The sequence below is a fragment of the Nycticebus coucang genome, chromosome 16 (genome assembly GCF_027406575.1).
Source record: "Nycticebus coucang isolate mNycCou1 chromosome 16, mNycCou1.pri, whole genome shotgun sequence".
Classification (NCBI taxonomy): domain Eukaryota; kingdom Metazoa; phylum Chordata; class Mammalia; order Primates; family Lorisidae; genus Nycticebus; species Nycticebus coucang.
The window spans coordinates 52,075,226-52,096,045 of record NC_069795.1 but is presented as its reverse complement, the minus strand read 5'-3'; the positions used below and the strand labels follow the sequence as shown (position 1 = coordinate 52,096,045).

Genomic DNA, 20,820 nt, shown 5'->3' with positions numbered 1-20,820 from the left:
CTAACAGACCTAAACCTAAGGCATAAACGTGTAAGAATTCTGGAATGAAATTTGGAAAAATTCTTATGGATATCAGCCTTGCATATTATGACAACAAAAATTAATAGATCGAGCTTGATTAAATTAAAAAGTTTCCACACAATTATGGAAATAATCAATAAATAGACAACTTACAGAATGAGAGAAAATCTTTACATACTATAAATCCAATAATGGGCTGATAACCAGAATCTAAAAATCTCAAACAAATCAGCAGGCAAAAATTAAACAATCCCCTAAAAAAGTGGGAAAAACATACAAACAGAAGATTAAAAAAAAAAAGATAAACTAATGGCCAAAAAACATTTAAAAAATACTCAACATCTCTAGTCATCAGAGAAGTACATATCAAAAGCACAATGAAATGTGATCTCACTTATTTCCAGTGAGACTGGCATTTGTCAAAAGTCCCAGAACAACAGATGCTGATGTGGATGCAGAGAGAAAGGAATACATGTACACTGTTACTGGGAATGCAAACTAATACACCCTCTGTGGAAAATAGTATGAATCTATCTCAAAGACTTAAAAGTAGACCTACCAATTGACCCAGGAATCACACTAGTGGATATTTACCCAAAGGGAAAAAGTTATTTTTTCAAAAGGACAGATTCACTCAAATGTTTATTACAGCACAATTCAGTCACAAAGACGTGGAATCAACTTAAGTGCCCATCAAAACATTAATAAAATGTGGTATGTGTATGCAATGGAGTACTATTCAGCCTTAAAAAATGATGAACTCATACCTTCTTTTAAACCTGCATGGAACTGGAGACTATTCTTCCAAGTGAAGTATGGCAAGAATAGAAAACAAGCAATATGTGTTTTTACTATTAAATAGGATCACCCTTTCTATAATCAAACCAAACCACTCCCTGCTGTTTGTGACAAATAGATGGCAGCTGGAAATTCTGAACTGCCCACCAGCAGCCCTCCAGGTACCAACCGACCACCTAGAGCCGCCTGATTAAGACAAGCTAGTGATTCAGGGTTTGGAGGTCATCTAATCAAGGCTCTTTTCCTCATTCACCTGATTTCCTCTTCCCTCCTGCTCCCTTTTCCCCTTTACAACTCCAAGTGTCCAACTCCACCCCAGTACATTTTCAGTTTGCACCAAAGGCTGTGTATCCAGATTCAATCTGGAGATTGCTTATAGAAATAAAGCTGTCCAATCTTACTCTGCAGATCTCATAGTATTTTATTCACATGGTGAAATATTGATTTTTTTCTTAGTATTTTCGCAAATAAGACAACAATTGCCCCTCAAATCCTGTGAATTATTATGTTAGAATCCCCAGTCAAGGACTTTCAGTGCATAGGGCCTTTGCCTATATAAAACATATATATATAGTATGAAATGCATGAGGCACTGACAGGAAAAAGTAATGTTTTTCTATTTATAAACAGCCTGCATATTTAATATAGAAAGTCCTAAGACACCTACAAATGAGAAAAAAACTAACAAATTATCGAAGTCATAAAATAAGGTTCATTTTGAAAATTGCGTGCATTTTGTATATACCAGCAAAAGCATTTAAAAAATGAAAATTTTTAAATAATTTTTACAATGCCTCCAAAATACATAAATATAGAGAAATAAATTTAACAAAATCACACAAGTTTCCTAGACTAAAAACTCTAATATGTTTAGAGAAAATAAAGAACTAATAGCTGGGTATGGTGGCTCATGCCTATAATCTCAGTACTTGGGAGGCCGAGGTGGGTGGATTGCCTGAGCTCACAGGCTGGAGACCAGCCTGAACCAGAGCAAGACTTTGTCTCTAAAAATGTCTGGGCATTGCGGTGGCACGTGTAGTACTAGCTACTTGGGAGGCTGAGGCAAGAGAATTGCTTAAGCCCAAGGAGTTTGAGGTTGCTATGAGCTATGATGCTACAGCACTCTATCAAGGGTGAAAAAGTAAGACTCTGTCTCACAAAAAAAAAAAAAAAAAAAACTAAGTAATTAGACATATTTGTGTATATAGGTTGAGAGACTCTAAATTGGACATTTCTATTATACTCAAATTAATCTACCTAGTCAAATTACCCCACTGAAAATTTCTGCTATATTCTAAAGTAATGACAAACTTTTATTAAAAAAAAAATTTATGGAAATGCAGAAGACCTAAAAAAGCCAAAAATATTTTTTAAAAAATGAAAAAAAAAAATAGGAGGATTTATTCTACCTGATTTATAAGTCATCCTTAAGGCTATCATAACCAAGAGGGTATAATATTTCTAAAAGGACAAAAATTTAAATTAAGAACAAAATAGTCTGTAAGTATGCACATGTACATATAATTAATTCTGACAAAATTCCTAGAAAAATTATTTGGAAAGAAATGGTTCTATGAACAACTGAATGTTCATGTGAAAAACAGACATACTTTGAAACTTAGTTTGAAATGGATCACAGACCTATGAAGAAAAGCTAAAACTTGACTACAGCAAATCAAACACACAGAATTTGATACCCAAACTTCGGAAAAAATTTTTTTTTAATCTCGAGCAAATCAAGCATTTATGATAATTGCCACCAAAAAAAGTTCTAGCAAATTTAAGAATAAGTACCCAGCAGATTATGTCTTCGTTCCTACTAGAATTAAATAAAAAATTAACAAATTTTAAAATAGAAAATAATATATACATATACATACACATATGTCATTTTTCACTTAAAATTAATGTGTAAATGTTAGTAAACTTACAAATACATGAAAGAAAAAATTGTACACAATAAATCTTGCATGCTGTAGCTGTTAGAGTATTAAAGAATATTCAAAATCTTAATCTGACATTAAAAATGAAGAAAGAGTAAGGCTTCATCTCTTAATTCCTTGTGTATAAAATTTAGGAAGATACAGGAAATATGTATACTTCAAAATATATAGTAAAAAACTAAAAAGAAAATTAGAAGATAATGAAATACTGAAGGATACAATAGTGAAAATCAATTAAATCAATTGAAATATAGTTGTGGGAAATAAACATGAAATTGAATACGTCCCATGACCTAGTATATCCACTCCTCATACGTAAAGAATCATTTGTTCATGCTCCTGAGAATATTTGTAGAATAATTATTTTAGAACTATCTTTAATACCAGAAAAAAAAAAAAAAAAAAAAAACTCTAGGCAGAGATTCCATAAGTAAAAGTTACATTATTCTTTCCATGGAACACTGTTCAACAATAAAAAGAGACAAGAATTATTAACGTGTGTCAAGAGGGACACGCCTCATAGTTCAGGTTAAAAGGGAAGGAAAAAGTCACAAAAAAGATATATATACAAAATTAATCATTTTATATAAAATTGAAAAGCAAAAATTAAATGTGTGTTTGGAAATGCATCCATATATGATCAACAAAAAAGGGAGAGAATTGTGAAAATGAAATAAAATTCAATTCAGGGTCACCAGAGGAAAGAGAAAAAAAGCACAATATTTTACAAAATAGAAAGTACATACAACACGTACAATCACGTCTTTTAAATTATTCTTTAAACAGTGAGTATATAATAGGTTTCATCAAACTCAATGAAACTATTTAATTGTAAGGATATTGGATTGTACTCAAGTAGCAGTATTTTTCACTATAAAATATCTGTTTTACATAGCTTCTAATTATCTAAACATTACATGTTGGTTTAGAAATAATTGTAACTATGTGAAAGTATAATGACGTAAATGCAAACTTAAACTCCAACACTTGAAGAACTGCACTTCAGCGCCTGTCTTCATACACATGCACACGTTCCTTTTGACAACCAGACAGTCCTTTCAACTACGCTTTGCCCAGGGGACGGTTACCGAAGGCCAGGCACTTGGAAATGCGGCCTCAGTTCCTGCTGTCTCTTTCACTTTATGAGTCCCTGAGAAAGTCTCTCAGTCTTGACATTTGTAACATTGAATAAATACTTACTTAATGCATATATGTTTTAAATCACCCACAACTCTTCTCTTTAGAGGAACAAAAACAGATTTACATATTGGCCTGAAGGTTTAAACACTTCTGAAAACAGAAACTGCAGGAAATTCTAATATTGGGGACATTCCATGGAAAATGCCCTGCCTCTAGGTACATATATTGAAATTCATGAACTATCAACAACAGCCTATCTTTGTTGCCCTGTGGGAGGAAAACGAAGGGAAAGTAATGGAAGGGTAATGAGCAAAACAGAGCTTCAAATTGTAGACAAAGAAATGCGCGACTTTCTCCTTCCCTCTACTCAATTAAGGCTGTGTTTGTGTGTGTTCTGAGTAAGAATATGATTCTTCTAAATATTCTTCCTTAAAATGAAAAAATATATAAAATGATTTAAAAAGCAAAAAAAATAGTTTTATAACTTAAAATGTATTTTTATATAATTAGAAACTACATACTGATGGCAATAGTAAGAGCCATTGCATTTGTAGACTGCTTTGTAGAGTTTAAGCTATTTAAATTTTGCTTTCTCATTTAATCCACACATGAGCCATTTGAGGTGGCAGAAGATGTATTATTCATTCAAAGAATTAAGGATCTGAGGAGAAAATAATTTGGCGGTTTTTAGGGTGACTTATTCAAGGTCACAAAGCTGGATTCTGTTTGAACCACAACTAAAACTATTTTATCAAGTTGGCTGATATGTAGTTTATGGTTCTTTCAGTCTAAAGATATTTTCCTCAAGTCATATCTGCAAAGAAACTAACATATTATAAAATACATTTGAATATGAGTCCATTTTAAATTTTACCAATGCTTTTAAAATTTTAGGTTAAAAACTGAATTAAATAAATGTTGCATTTTAAATATTTTGCAAACAGCTCATATAAACATAGTATGCTTTGCAAACAGGCTTCTGATTGGTGAGAAGAACTTTAGAGATATAAATATAATTCTATCTAAAATGAGAAACAAAATTTTAGAAAGTTCAAGTTATTCAAGGTCATGGATGTTTCCTGGGATAGAGTTTAACAAAGGCATATATAAATATAGACTATAAAGTGACATACATGTGTGTGCATTTGTATGATGAATTAAATAAAATGAGTTGATAATTTATATAATATTTAAAAGCTTGATGATTTATTTCCCATATGAGTCTGTTTCATAGATAATTATTTCAATTGTTGAATTACATAATTGTGGTATTTTTTCTAACTTCATTGAGATATAATCAACAAATAACTTTGTGTATATATGTATATGGGATACAATGTGATGTTTTGATAGTCATATGAATTAAAAAATGACCTCACAGTTATATTGTGCATGCTAAGAACATCTAAAAATCTACTCTCAACAATTTTCAAATATATAATACATTATTAAGAACCATAGTCAAAAAAAAAAAAAAAAAAAAAGAACCATAGTCACCATACTGTACAGTAGATTCCCAGAATGTATTCATCTGTTTACCTGAAACTTTGTACCTTTTGGCTAACATCTCCCCATTACCCATCCTTGGACAACAACCATTCTAATCTCTCCTGCGAGTTTCACTTCACATTTAGGATAAAAGTCAGATCATTAGCAGAATCCCAGAAATCCTCTCCTGCCCCTTTGAATTCACTAAGTACCCTCTATGCTGAATTCGAACAATATAGATAGTTTTACCTCTTTTTTTTGAACTTTATATATACATTTAAAATGTATAATTAGTACTTTTTGACTCTGGATTTTTTCTTGATAGTTCATTGGTGAAATTAATCCATGAAGTTGAAGTACAATTATTTAAATCCATTGTGTTGTTGATAAATGTTTGTGTTTTTCAGATTTGGGGCTATTACCAATAGTGCTTGCACAAAAATATTTTCTACATGGCTTTCGATGAAAATAGGTACACATTTCTATTGAGTCTATACCTAGAAATAAAATGGCTTGAGTGTTGGCCTTGATTTAATTTACCTTTAATAGATATTGACAAATCAATAGTGCTGTATGACATACTCTGTTGAGCCAAATCCTTGAAAATATGACATTTGGTATTGCATTGAATCAATATACAAACTTGAAGAATTGATTTATTTGAAGTATTGAGTCTTTCTGTCCGTGATTCTGGCATATACTTCCATTTAATCTTTGTAAATTTATATCAGGTTTCATAATTTCAACTATAGATTACTTATACAGGTTGCATAAGATATTTTTAAAAAGTAAGTGTAATTTATATTATAAATAGCATAATTTGGAATATAATTAATGTCAACTGATTTTATGAAATAAATTTAGCTGCATTTGCAATATGTAATACAGAGAGATATAACACCCTTTACCCAGTTATCCCAAAAGAAACACTGTACAAATCATAGTACAATATCACAACTAATATGTTGCCATTTTTCCAGTGAGGGCATGGGCAAATTACAGCACCATAACAACCCCTTCTCTTACACTTTTATAGCCTTTCTATTCCCATCACTTACTCCTATAACAAAAGTAATCTGTTCTACATCAGGACAATTTTGTCATTATAAGAATGTCATATAAGTGGAATTGTAGAGTATGTATTTGTTACTGAATGTTTTATTTGGCATAATTCCTTGCAACTTCAAGTCATTGCACGTATCAAATTTTGTGTTTTTTATTGCTTGAATAACATTACATGATATGGATATACAACAGTTTAATGGTTAAATTATAGAAAAATATCTGGATTATTTTCAGTTTAGACCTACTACAAATAAAACTGCTAAGAATTTCAATATACAGATTTGTATTTAAATCTAACATTTTGTTTCTCTGGGAAGAACATTCAAGAGTCTGACTGGTAGGTCATATGGTATTTGTAGGTTTAATTTCACAAATCTTGTGAAACTGTTTTACAGAGTAGTTGTACCATTTTATTCCCAGCAGCAAAGTAAGAATGACCCACTTTTTTCTTTATCATTGTCATCATCTGGTTTTGTCACTATTTTTATTACAGCCACTAAGATATCTCATGATGGCTTTAATGTGTATTTCCCCAATGGCTGATAATGTTGAACACCTTTCTGTGTTTGTGTTTGCTATCTATATCCTCTTTAGTAAAATTTCAGTTTGTATCTTGCCCACTTTTAATTGTGTGGATGGAAATGTGTGGGTTCTTAAGGAAAGAGTCATATCTCTATGTGCTTGCATTGCTAGAAATAATGGTTTTATAAGCTTAAAATGAATATCCAATTGTATAAGTAGCTTAAGAATTGAATTAAGAAAATGATTGCAGATGATAGGAACAGAGACAGGAGAGAAGTGGATCAGAGAAAAGCATGTACACATTCAGACTACAGGATCAATATTGAGAAATTCAAAATCTGTTGCAAAGTGCCAGAGCCTGAAAGCCTGGCCCTTTAAGATGAGAAGACTGTCTTGCTGGAGCTTTACCCCTCCCCCAGGCACCACTGGGCTCCAAAGTCTGTGAGCCCTAGAGACCAGGCTCACACAGGTGGGACTGTCTCTAGGAGGGAGTGAGTGCAGGGCTTTGGGAAGATTTATAGGAAAATGTGAAATCCTGGGGAAATAGCACAAATGTTTTGATCTTGATAGGAGAGAAAAAGTCTCTCCAAGAGGTGAGGGGAAAGGGCCCCTTCCCTCCCATTTCTCAGTACAGCACAGCTTACTCTACTCACAGGGGTTCCCAGGGGCTTAATTGCTCATCTTGGGTTTGTGTGTGTGGTCTTATGGGGGTCAGCTTTCATGTCCTGCACTTGGACTGTGTTCTTGTCCTGCGCTGTTTGTGTTAGGATCAAAAATAACTTAGAGTGATAAAAGTAAGAAGTAAATCAGTGCAATTAAGGTAGTTAGTTAAAGAAATAGTTTGGTTTGAAAATGCAAGCCCAGCAAGAACCATGACATAAGGGTTTAGCTCCCCCCTATTTAATGTATGTGATAAAAATGGAGCCAGCCTGGACCAAGGGGCTTTCCACCCGTCCTCACACTTGAAAGAGGTCAGCCATCTCACCCAGCTCCTTTAAAAAAACTTCCTCTTTGTGTCCTGACTTTTCATTTTTCCCTTGTCCTCTTGTCTCCACCAGTCACTGGGAAAGAATTCACAGTATAGTCTGGGGCTGGTCCCCAACAAATGAATCCTTTTTTTCACTTTTGAGTTCTGATAGTGTTTTATATAATCAAGATACCAGTCATTTTGCAAATAACAGTGGAACGTCAGTAAGTTGACCATCTAAGGGATTATAACAAACTGGTCGACATACAGAGGTGGTCAACATAAGGAACTAGGCCTACTGTAGTTATACATACATGTGGTACATGTCCAGTCTGTGAAAATTAGGTCAACTTAAGGAGTTGGTCAACTATGGTGGTTACAGATGTTACTAGCCAGTCTGCAGCTTTTCATCTTATAAACAGAGTCTTTCACATGGAAACGATTCTATTTTGTTTTGGAGTGATGGCAAAGGTATTATGATGTGAATTTTCTTTACAAATGTTCATTTTTAGTAGATAGAAATGTGATTGTTTTTTATATGCGATCTTATATTCTCATATTCTGTGAAGTTACTGGAATCACTAGTTCTAGAAATGGTTTTATTTATTTTTAAATATTCTTTGAATTGTTTAACATAGAAGATTATGTAATCTTCAAATAGCAAGAGCGTTACTTCCCCCTTCAAAAGGGAGAGCTTTGTCTCTTCCCACATTGCAATGAACTTCCAGTATTATAATTGAAAAAAAAAATGGTGAAACTATATCTTGGTCATTTTCCTTATTTTATACATGTTGTTCTGAGAAAGTTCCCCTCTGTCCTAGTTTACTGAAAATTTTATTATTAAGAATGAGCCTTGAACTTGGACAAATGTTTTTTGCATCAATTTATATTATTATGAGTTTTACTTTTAAGCATATTCATATCATAGATTTTATAGATCAATTGTGAATGCTGAAGAAGTTTTATATACATGGATTAAATTCTACATGGTCATGATGTATAATACTTTTCATAAATAGACGGAGTTGATTTAATATTTATTGAGGGGTTTCTTTTTTGTGTTTTCCTTTAATTCTGTGATTTCCTTTCTTTAATGTTCCTTTTTTGGTATGGATCATGTTTTGGTTTTGAACTGCCTATAGGACTGACTGTGTCTTGGTGTAGTGACAGGGTAATACTAGCCTCATAAAATGAATTGGGAAGTGTCTATCCTCTTCTGTTCTGGGAAAGAATTTGTAATGTTGATGATGGCTCATCTTTAAATGTTTAATAGAATTTTCCATTGAAATCTTGTGTTCATATTTCTTTTGAGGGGCTTTTTAGTAATTCAATTTGATATCCAACTTCTAAGTGTTTATAAGACTATTCAGATAATCTATTTCATCTTGGTTGAGCTTTGGGAGTTTTTATTTATCAAAGAATAGGTCCAAATTCTAAGCAGATAAATTCATGAGCATAGAATATGCCCTTATTTTATTTTTAATGGTTGCAGGATCAGTAGTAACACACCATCTCATTCCTGATGCTGGTGATTGTATCTTTTTTCTTCTGAGTTTTATTAACTTTATTAATTTTTATAAAACTAGTTTTTTATTGATTTTGAAAATTGTCTCTCTTTTGAAATATATTAATTTCTTCAATCTTTGTTGTTTCTTCCATCTCTTGTCTCTGAGTTTATTTTGCTTTTCTTTTTCTAGTTAAGGAGAGATTTAAATTATTGATTTGAGACTTTCTTTCTCTAATATATATATTTAATGCTATAAATTTTTCTCTCATACCTTTTAGATGTAGCACATTACTTTTGACATGCTAAATTTTCATTTTCATTCTATGATTTTCTAAGTTCTCTTTGAGATTTATTGATCCATGCATTGTTTAGGAATGTGTTGTTTAATTTCCATGTGTTTTGAGATTTCATGTTAGACTTTATTCTTGTGAATCACATATTCTGTGTTACAGCAATTCCTTGGTACGAGGACTGACTTCCAGTTACATCCTGGAGTTTATGATATATTGTAAGACTCAGAATCTTATTTAATTATTTATTTTATGCAGGTGTTTTTCTAGCTGCAGTGTAGCAGTTGAGGCCAGCTAAGTGTATATGTCCAGTTTCCTTTTGGGTCCCACTGACCATTGAGGGAGAAGCAGAAAGTTGACTCAGATGGCTGTCTTGCCAATAGGCCCTGCTGACACCAAGAGACTGAGGGGGAGAAAGCTGAGTGCTCACAAGCTCTACCTTCCACTACCTGCTTTGCTCCATTGCTTCTGAGTGGGAGTGAAAGCTCAGTTTACCACTAAACCTCTGCTCACACAACCTGAGCAGGCAAATTGGAGCATGCATACTTATACTAGGCATGGTATGGTGGATCAGCTCCCTGTTCAACATTGCTGACTTTACTTTGAAAATGGTAATAAAAGTCCCTGCTGCTTCTTCTGGGTGAAGGATAGATGGCCAGCTCCCTGAGCAACCTCCCAATATGTCCCAGCACAGGAACTGAGGGACCACCCAAGTTATCCAATGGTGAATGGACAATCACCTGTTCTCTCACTACTGCTAACACTAACACAGCAGCTGATTTTCACAGGTCAGAACGTGAAAATTATCTCTATGCTTGTCACTAAGAACTCAGAAAGGTGGGAGAATCCAAATGCTACCTGCTTATGTCATGAGAGAAGAAGAAGTTTAGTATCTTCTTCCATCCTGCCATCACCACCCAGCAGAAGAGTAGAGTGGGCGACAATCACTGGTTCATGCTTCCACCAGAAAATGATTGGGGTAAAAGATGTAATCCCTGCTCAACCCCACTGGAATCCCAGGAGGAAGGCATATTTTTCTCCTTTGATGTTAGGCTGGAGGACGGTAGATGTTGCCAAAAAGTTTTTCCATTGCTAGGTCACCCCTTTCCCAGCATCTTGGCTCGGAGAGAATGATTTTTCAAAGCATGCCTATTGGCAGCTCCAGGTTGGAGGTTCTGCAGTACTTTTTCTAACATATGGGAGACATTAAAAACCCTCAAGGAGCTCACTTCTGTGTTGTCCTGATAATCTCAAGGTCCTACTGATGGCCTTCTTCCTTGCATCTTTTTAGAGCTGTCTTATAGATAAATTTTATTGAATGTTGTAAGTATATACAATTGAGCTACTACCACCACAAGCATGGAACAGGTTCTATACCATAAAATGCTTTCTCTTCTCCTTTTGAAATAAATCTCAAAATTCTGTCCCAAGAAAACATTGATCTACTCTCTGTCACTTTAGTTTGATCTTAGAATTGGACTTACTGTATATAGTCTTTTTGTTTGATTTATTTCATTTTCTGTGATGTTTTCAAGATTCATACATGTTGTTGTCTGGACTGGTAATCTTTTTTATTCTAAGCAAAGCAAAATTTCATAGATACACCACAATTTTGTTAGCCATTCACCATTTCATGGACATTTTGTTTCTTCTATTTGGTGCTATAAATAATGTTCTATTATGAATCTGAACATACACAGTTTTGAATGACTTAAGTTTTAATTTTTTTAGGGAAGTACTTGGAAGTAGAATGGTTGGTTTGTATGGTAAATATACACCAGACTGCTTTCCAAGGTAGTCATATCATTTTGAATTCCTACCAGTAAAGTATGAGAGATGCAGTGTCTCTACAGCCCAGCTGACACTAGACTCTGTCAGTCTTTTTTATTCTCCCTTTGTGTGTGTGTGTGTGTGTGAGTGCGCGCGCGTGTGTGTGTAGAGGTCTCACTAGTTTTAATGTGAATTTCTATGATGGCTAGTGATGTTGAAAAATCTTTACTTGACTTATTTAACATCCATATACCTTCTTTTGTGAGTAATTTGTTTAAATATTGTGCCAAAATTTTTATTGAATAATATACAGGCTGGCCATTAAGTTCACATGCAATTTGTTGACCATTAAGGTCATGTGTAATATACAGTAAGGGTGCAATTGAACTTTATGGCTACCCTGTATATTTTCTTATTATAAGAGTTTTTAGATATTATGAATAGAAGATCTTTGCTGGATACTTGTTTAAAAATATTATTCTCTTAATCTGTGACTTTACATTATCTATGTTTTGTCTTACATAAAACAAAAGGTTTTCATTTTTATGAACCCCATTTAATCAATTAATTTCAGATATATTTCATGCTTCTGATAGCATTTTTGAGAAAATTATCTGGTGTCACGAATAATTTCTTCTGTGTTTACTTCTAAAAATTCAATATTTTTATTTCTCATACTAAGAACCGTGATCTATTTTAGGTGAATTAATATGCATGGACAAAGTTAAAGTTGAGGCTTATTTATTTTTTATATAGAGATCTTTTGTTCATTTAACATTTGTGGAAGAGACTATCTTTTCTCTATTTAATTTTTTTTTGGATACCTATGAAAACTCAATTAACTATATTAGTGTAGGTCTTTTCTACTTGAGTTGTATTTCAATCATTCTGCCACTATTGCTCTATTCACATTCAGGTGATTTTAATGCATGAAATAAGGTACCATACATCTTCCAGCTATCTTCTTTTTCAAAATTCAAATTTAGCTTTGCCTTTTTCTATGACATAAAAATCAATTTGTTAATTCATTGAGAAAAGAAAAAAATAGATTAAAATTAGTAAAAATAGATTTGAACAAACTGAGAATGAATGTGCCATAATAAATCAATACTTCCAAGCACTGCAGAATTCATGTTATTTTTAAGTTTACATATAATGCTCATAATAAAGGTCATATGCTGGTCCATAAAACATGTAGGATACTTGAAAGAATTTCAATCATATGTAAAATTTGAAATATTAAAAGCCAATTGCAAAGTAATATTTACCAAATCACAAAATATTTAGAAATTAAGCAACTATACTATTTCAAAATAACTCATGGGTAAAATAAGACATGATGAGAAAAATAGTAAAGTATTCCACACTGAATGACAATAAACACAACATTTCAAACACTGTGGGACATAGCGAAAGCTGTGCTAAAAGAGAAATTTCTATGTTTAAAGTTTATATTAAGAAAAAAGGAGGAATTTAAAAATAATCTAAAAGTTGAAATTAAAAAATTGAAATTAAAAACACAAATTAGAATAAAACATACAAGTAGAAAATAATAATGGGTAAATTAATAAAATTTTGAAAAATGATTACTAATTAATGAGAAAGGTTGTCAACATTAAAGTTTGTTGTTTTGCCACGGACCGCCCTGTCGGTGGGCTCCAGTCCGAGGGAAAGTAGGGAGAAGGAACGAGGAAGGTTGAGAGGTCGGCGCAGGAATGACAGTCTGGCACACTACGGGTTAAAGTATGCAGCTGCAAAATTTACTGAGAGCACATGTTGGTATTTATACATTTTCTTTCCAAGGTTCAAACAATGCAATCTTCATTCTGCTTATGCTTGTAAATTATCTTTGTGTCTGCATATGCGGTTTATCATGCATTACATGTTTTCAAGGTTTTGCTCTCCGGAGGGAGGTGGTTTATCAGTAACACCTGCTTACTCCCTCTTCAGGAATGTCAAGGCTTACAACTCTTCTCAGTCTTGTAACTCTTTTCAGTTTCTTATAATCTTTTTTTAAAACAGCTTGATATATTCCTTTATGTATAATGCTTGACTACTTCTATATATATTTTCTATATATTTTTACTCCTATTAGTAACTATACTTTGATTCATAATTAATTGTTTGTCAAACATTAAAATTCCCTATTGATTTGTATTACATATGAAAATTAGTGAAGCAAGATGTTTTTCTAAGTAAAGTTTTACTGCAGGTGGTGATGGTGCATGTCGTGATGGAACATCTTGTTTGCTGTGCCTGCATTGTCTCAGTTCACTGACATTTATGGTGGGGACGTGCTGTTTGGAGCCACTGAGTCTGGCACAGTCATACTTCTTGTGCTGTTTCTGGATCAACTATCATTGTGTTCATTCTGACAAGACTTATTGCTTACTTATCAGGACAAACAGACATTCAGCTTAACATACACGTACACCGTAACAGAAAGCCATACCCTTAGGTTAATACGATAGAAAACAGCATGCTGGGCAACATCTCTGTTGCTGCGCACACTGGGGGTGCTGGGGGCTCAGCTCCGGGGAGCACAAACCTCCTTTCCGTCGTCTTACAACGCGGACAGCGCCACCTTGCTGCGGCTTGGTGCCGAGGGTGCGGCATTGTTTGACAAAGGGAAAATTTGGTAATGATCACTAAACCCTAGGAACTTGATTAAGTGTAATCAAAGAGAGGAAACACCCTTATCACTATCAGAATAAAAGGAGAAAAGACGTAGTAATAAGGAAAAAGAAAATATTATATATAACTTTATGCCAATAAATATGAAAACTTAGATTAAATGGATCAGTTCACTATAGAAAACAACTCACCACAACTTCCATAATCCAAATAGCCCTATTTTTGTTACAGAAATAGAATATATGATTAAAAACATACCCATAAAGAAAATTTCTGACCATACGTAAGAAAAGTTAATTTAATCAAATGTTTATAAGATAGTAAGTCTAACCATAAATATACTCTTTCAGAAAATATAGAAAGAAAGCATACTTCCCAGCCTACTTTTATGAATCAAAATAATTTTGACTCAAACAACTCAAAAAGGCAAAAAATAAGAAAATAAAATTAAAGACCAATATTCTCAATATCCATAGATACACAGCAACCTTAACAAAATATTAACATATTATATTCAACAATATGTATTAAAGCAATCAATGTAACCTGGTCCTTTGTACCCTCAATGAATCCCCAACAATAAAAAAAAAAAAAAACTATATGTATTAAGGATATAACTACATTACCAAGTGGAGTTTATCCCAAGAGCTGAAGTTTTAGTTAAACATTTGGAAACTCAAGAAGGTTATGAGAATGAGTAGTAAATATCACATAATCATCTCAGAAAGTAAAAGAAAAGCCTTGGTCACAATGCAGCAATAATTCTTGATAAACTCATAAGAATTCAAATATACATAATATTTTTCAGAATGAAAAAAATTATCTATAAAAAGTCCAGCTAACTTAATAGCTAATATTATATTTCATAGAGAAATGTTGAATGTTGAATTTTTTCTATAAAATCAGAAGCAAAGCAAAAATACACACTTTGCCATATCTACCTAACTGCTTCTATATTTTTAACTAGTTCATTAAGCCAAAAGAAAAAAGAAATACTTAAGATCAACAAGAAATAAATAAAAACTCTCTGTTGTATTCTTAATGTTTGTGCTCCAAAATTCATATGTTGAAATTCTAGTGCCCCATGGTGATATGATTAAGAGGCAGAGACTTTTGGGAGATTATTAGGTTTAGTGGGCAGAACCCTCATAATTGAGGTTAGTGCCCTTAAAAAAGATTTCAGAGAATTAGACAGCCCCTTCCACCATGGAGGACACAGCTAGCAGTCACCATCAGTGAGGAAGAGAACACTCCCTCACAAGATTCTGAATTCAAATTTATATTATCTCTGACCCTAGATGCCCCAGCCTTCATAACCAGGGCCAATAAATTTCTGATGTTTCTAAATTACCCAGTCTAAACTATTTTGTTATAGCAGCCTGAACAGACTAAGAGACTGTCTTTCTTCAAATAACATGATTGAATAGTCCATAAATTAACAAGAATAGAAAACTAATTTAATAAAGCTATAAGATCAAAAATTAATGAATAACAATCAATTGCATTTTTATATTTCTACAACAAACAATTAAAATTAATTTTTGAAATGTTATTTACATTTGAATAAAATACATCAACTATTTGGGGATATATTTAATGACAGATATGTAAGGCCTTTATACAAAAAAAATCACAAAATTCTTTTTAGAGAAATTAAAAATCTATAAGAAAAAAGTGCCCTAGGCTTAACAGCTAGATGACTCAATTTTTTTATAATATTAAATATTCACAAATTTATTTTAGGAACAAAATATTTTCAAAAAATTTTTCAGGGGTGGCGCCTGTGGCTCAAAGGGGTAGGGTGCTGGCCCCATATGCCAGAGGTGACGGTTCAAGCCCAGCCCTGGCCAAAAATTGCATTAAAAAAATTGCAAGAGGGACTTTGCCTAACAATTGCAATCAGTGTAACCTGGCTTATTGTACCCTCAATGAATCCCCAACAATAAAAAAAATAAAATAAAATAAATTCTTCAGCAGCTTTCTTGAAAGAAATGAAAATCATTTATAAAATTCTTAGAGAAATGCAAAGAATATAGAGTAATCAAAATATTAAAAAAAGGACTTAACAGTACTTGATTTCAAATTCACTAATTACAATTTCTAAGACCATATTTAACTTAGATTAAATGTAGATCAACAGATTAAAGAAACAAGTTAGTGATTTCAGAAATCAACTCATAAATACAGTCAACTTATTGTCAATGAAGGAGCTAACAATGGGAAATAAAATTAATTCCAATAAATGGTGCTGGGACAAATGGATAAACCTATGAAAATTCCAAATTGACCTGATTCTTACTTTACATAAGACTTAAAAGTTAATTTGTTCAAGTTGGATCATAATTCTTAATGTAAAGTCTAAGTCTATAATGATTACAGAGAAAAATTGAGGAAACATCTATGTAAACTGGTATAGGAAAATATTTTTTAGGCAAGATAAAAAGTACTAATTATAACAGAAAACGTAATAAAATAAGCCACCAAAATTAGAAGCTTCTGCTTATCCAGAAGTACAGACAAGAAAATAATGAGGCAAGCCATAGATTGGAAGTAAATATGCACACTACAATTAAATCAGACTATATTGATAACTACAAAGAAAAATATAGTGTGATAAAATATGAATTAAACATCCCTCATACACACACAAATTGGATAAAATACTCGAACAAGCAGACATTCACAGGAGAAAATACATGAATTGCTAATAAGAACTTGAAACACTTATAATTTAAGTTAGTATAATCTAAGTTCAAAAACATAATCTAAGAATGCAGATGTAAATTTAATGAATCACCTACCTCCTATAAATGGCTCAATCTTTTTTCTAATCTCACTTTTGCTAGTTTTAAAGATCACATTTGGGAGCCAGGATTCCCAATCAAGATACAATGGATCTGATGGGATGGAGTTCAAAGGTGTCATGAAGAGTAACTGGGATGGGATTGTGGGCAGCTTTGATGACATGAACTTCTCAGAGTTCCTGCTCTGGGGTATCTATGACTATGGTTTTGAGAATCCCTCTGCTATCCAGCAGTAACCCATTCTTTCTTGTATCAAGGGTTATGATGTGATTGCTCAAGCCCAAGCTGGGACTGGAAAATAGCCACATTTACAGCCTGATTTTTCAACTGATGAATTGGATCTAAAGCCCACTCAGGCCTTGGTTGTACCACCCACTCAAGAATTGACTCAGCAGACACAGAAGGTGATCATGCATTAGACTACATGGGTGCCTACAGTCATAGCTGCACACCAACACACATGATGAGATGCAGAAACTGCAGATGGAAACTCCCATATCACCGTGGGTACCTCTGGCCAAGAGTTTATATGCTTAACTGGAGGTACCTATCTCACAAATACATCAAGATCTTTGTGTTGGATGAAGCTGATGAAATGTTAAGCTATGGATTCAAGGACCAGATCTGCAACATATTTCCAAAGCTCAATAGCAACAGCCAGATGATTTTTCTGTCAGTGACGGATCTTCTAATGTGCTTGAGAAAACCAAGGAGTTCATGAGGGACCACATCTGGATTCTTTTCAAGAAGGAAGAGTTAATCCTGGAGGGTATCTTCCAATTCTCTATTAATGTAGAATGAGAGGCATGAAAATTGGACACAATGTTGTGACTTGTATCAAATTCTGACCATCACCCAGGCAGTCATTTTTATCAATTCCCAAAGAAAAATCAATTGTCTCACTAAGCAGGTGCATGCTCTGCATGGCACTACCTCTTTCATGCATGGAGATATGGATGGACCAAAAGGAATGAGATGTGATCAGGAGAGTTCTGTTCTGGCTCTAGCCTGTTGGTCAGACATTGATGTACAGCCAGTTTCTTTAGTCATCAACTATGACCTTCCTACCAACAGGGAAAACTATATTCACAGAATTGGTCATGATAAAAAGTTTGGCCATAAGGGTGTGAGTACTTAGTATTTAATAATTTATTAGTATTTAATAATAGTAAACATGGTGATGGAAGAAAAGAAGACTCTTCAAAACATGGAGAACTTCTACAACTCCTCCACTGAGGAGATGTCCCTAAATGTTTCGGACCTGAGAAGTCCTGCTACCTTGCCCTAGCAAGAGTTCAATCTTGGGGACTGAGGAGCAGCAGGACAGGGTGGGAAAGGAACCAAAGGATGGGCAACTTGTTATTAAATTTTTTTTTGGAATAAATGTTACTTTTTGAGGTAAAAGATGGAATTGTGATTATTTTAGATACCCTTTTCTTTGAGGTAGGCTCTTGCCCTAGGTGCTGTCTCTTACAAAAAATACTAATCCGTTTCCCTAACCTGGCCACCTCCATATCCCAAAGGATCCCGCCACCCTACTTGAATTCCTTTGAAAATGATTCAGAGGATGTATATGTCACTCAGCCTCATTTGCTGAACCAAATCTGGAAGGAGAACCTTTGAAACCCTCAAGTAAGGTTGGCTGTCCAAGGGACTGTCCACAGATAGGGGGCACACAGGAGAGAAAGTGATAGCTATTTTTACATTGTTTTGTATTGTATTTATTGATTCTGAAAAAAAAACACACACACAAAATCCTGAATAAAATGATTTAGAAACAACAAAAATCCCAGTATCATATCTTTATGAGTATTTAGATAAACTGTAATTCTCATAGATTTCATTTGAAACCATGAAATGATAAATAACACTTTAGAAAACTGTTCAGAAGTTGTTTTTTGTTTTTTTTTTTTACTTTATTTTATTTTTTTTGAGACAGAGCCTCATTTTGTTGCCCTAGGTAGAGTGCTGTAGCGTCACAGCTCACAGCAACCTCAAACTCTTAGGCTCAAGTGCTTCTCTTGCCTCAGACTCCCAAGTACCTAGGATTACAGGCTCCCACCACAATGCCCAGCTATTTTTCATTGTTTTGTTTTGTTTTGTTTTGTTTTAGCAGGCCCGGGCCAGGTTCACAGCCCTGGTGCATGTGGTCAGCGCCCTAACCACTGAGCAATAGGCACCCAGCCTTTTTTTTTGTTTTTTGAGATAGAGTCTCAATCTGTCACCCTGGGTACAGTGCTATGGTGTCATAGCTCACAGCAACCCCCAACTAAGGCTCAAGCCATCTTCTTGCCTTAGTATTTTTATTTTTAGTAGAGATGGGGGTATTGCTTTTGCTCAGGCTGGTCTCAAACTCATGAGCTTAAGCAGACTGCCCACCTCGGCCTCCCAGGGTGCTAGGATTATAGGCATCACACTCGGCCTGTTCAGAAGTTTTAATAATACTAAACATACACCTATTGCATAACCCTATTATTCTACTCTTAGTAACTTACTCAAGATAGATAAAGACTTCTGTTCACCAAAAGACTTTACCAGGTTGCTCTTCACAACGTTATTAAGAATAGCCAAAATATAGAAACCATACACATGAACATCAACAGAATAATTAAACAAATCGAACAGCAGAATAGTTAGATGAGGCTCGGTGCCCATAGCACAAATGGTTACGGCACCAGTCACATACACCAAGGCTGGTGGGTTCAAACCCAGCCTGGGCCAGCTAAACGACAATGACAACTGCAACAAAAAATAGCCAGGTGTTCTGATGGGTCCCTGTAGTTCCAGCTGAGGCAAGAGAATCGCTTAAGCCCAAGAGCTTGAGGTTGCTATGAGCTGTGTCACCACATGCTCTACCCAGGGCGACATAGTGAGACTCCGTCTCAAAAAAAAAAAAAAAAAGCTTAGTTATATGAGCTGTGGTAATTCATGAATATAAAATTAGGCAACGATAAAAAGAAGCAGATTATTGGCATACACAAAGGTAAATCTCAAAAACAATATTTCAAAAAAAGAAATCAGATTTTCTGATTCTATTTATATGAAATTCAAGATAAGGCAAAATTTAATCTATAGGGACAAAAATCAGGATGGTTCTTGTCTCTGGAGGGAAGGAGGCATAAACAGGATAGTTGCTCAGAACTTTCCGAATTCATGAACATAATTTATATATTTTTTCAATTGTTTGGGATTCATTGAAGGTACAAAGAATTAGGTTGCACTGATTGCATTTGTTAGGGAAAGTACCTCTTATAATTGTGTCCTACCTCCAAGAGGTGTGCCGTACATTGTAACTCCCCATCCCGTCCTTCCTCCCCCTCCCTGCTTCACCCAATCTCCACTTTGAATTGATCAGAGAATATGTACTAGCTCACCTACTGCCTTCATATTAGAATTGAGTACATTGGATTCTTGATTCTCCATTCTTGTGATGTTTTACTAAGAAGAATGTGTTCCAACTCAATCCAGGTTAAAACAAAAGATATAAAGTCTTCATCTTTGTTAATGACTAAATAGTATTCCAGGGTATACATATACCACAGCTTGTTAATCCATTCCTGTGTTGGTGAACATTGAGGTTGTTTCCAAATTTTAGGGATTGTAAATTCAGCTGTGATAAACATTCTAGTACAAATGTCCTTATGATAAAACAATTCTTTTTTCTTCTGGGTGGATGTCTAGTAAAGAGACTGTAAGATCAAATGAGAGGTCTAATTTGAGTTCTTTGAGGATTTTCCATTCTTCCTTCCAAAAGGTTGTATTAGTTTGCAGTCCCAACAGGAGTGTAAAAGTGTTCCCTTCTCTCCAAATCCACGTAAGCATCTGACACCTTGAGACTTTGTTATGTAGGCTATTCTCACTGGTGTTAGGT

At 34.0% G+C, this 20,820-nt stretch overlaps 1 pseudogene; it reads left to right on the top strand.

Moving 5' to 3' along the window:
• The first annotated feature begins 937 nt into the window (after positions 1 to 937).
• LOC128567428 (eukaryotic initiation factor 4A-I-like) lies at positions 938 to 18,087 on the top strand (annotated as a pseudogene).
• The last annotated feature ends 2,733 nt before the right edge of the window (positions 18,088 to 20,820 follow it).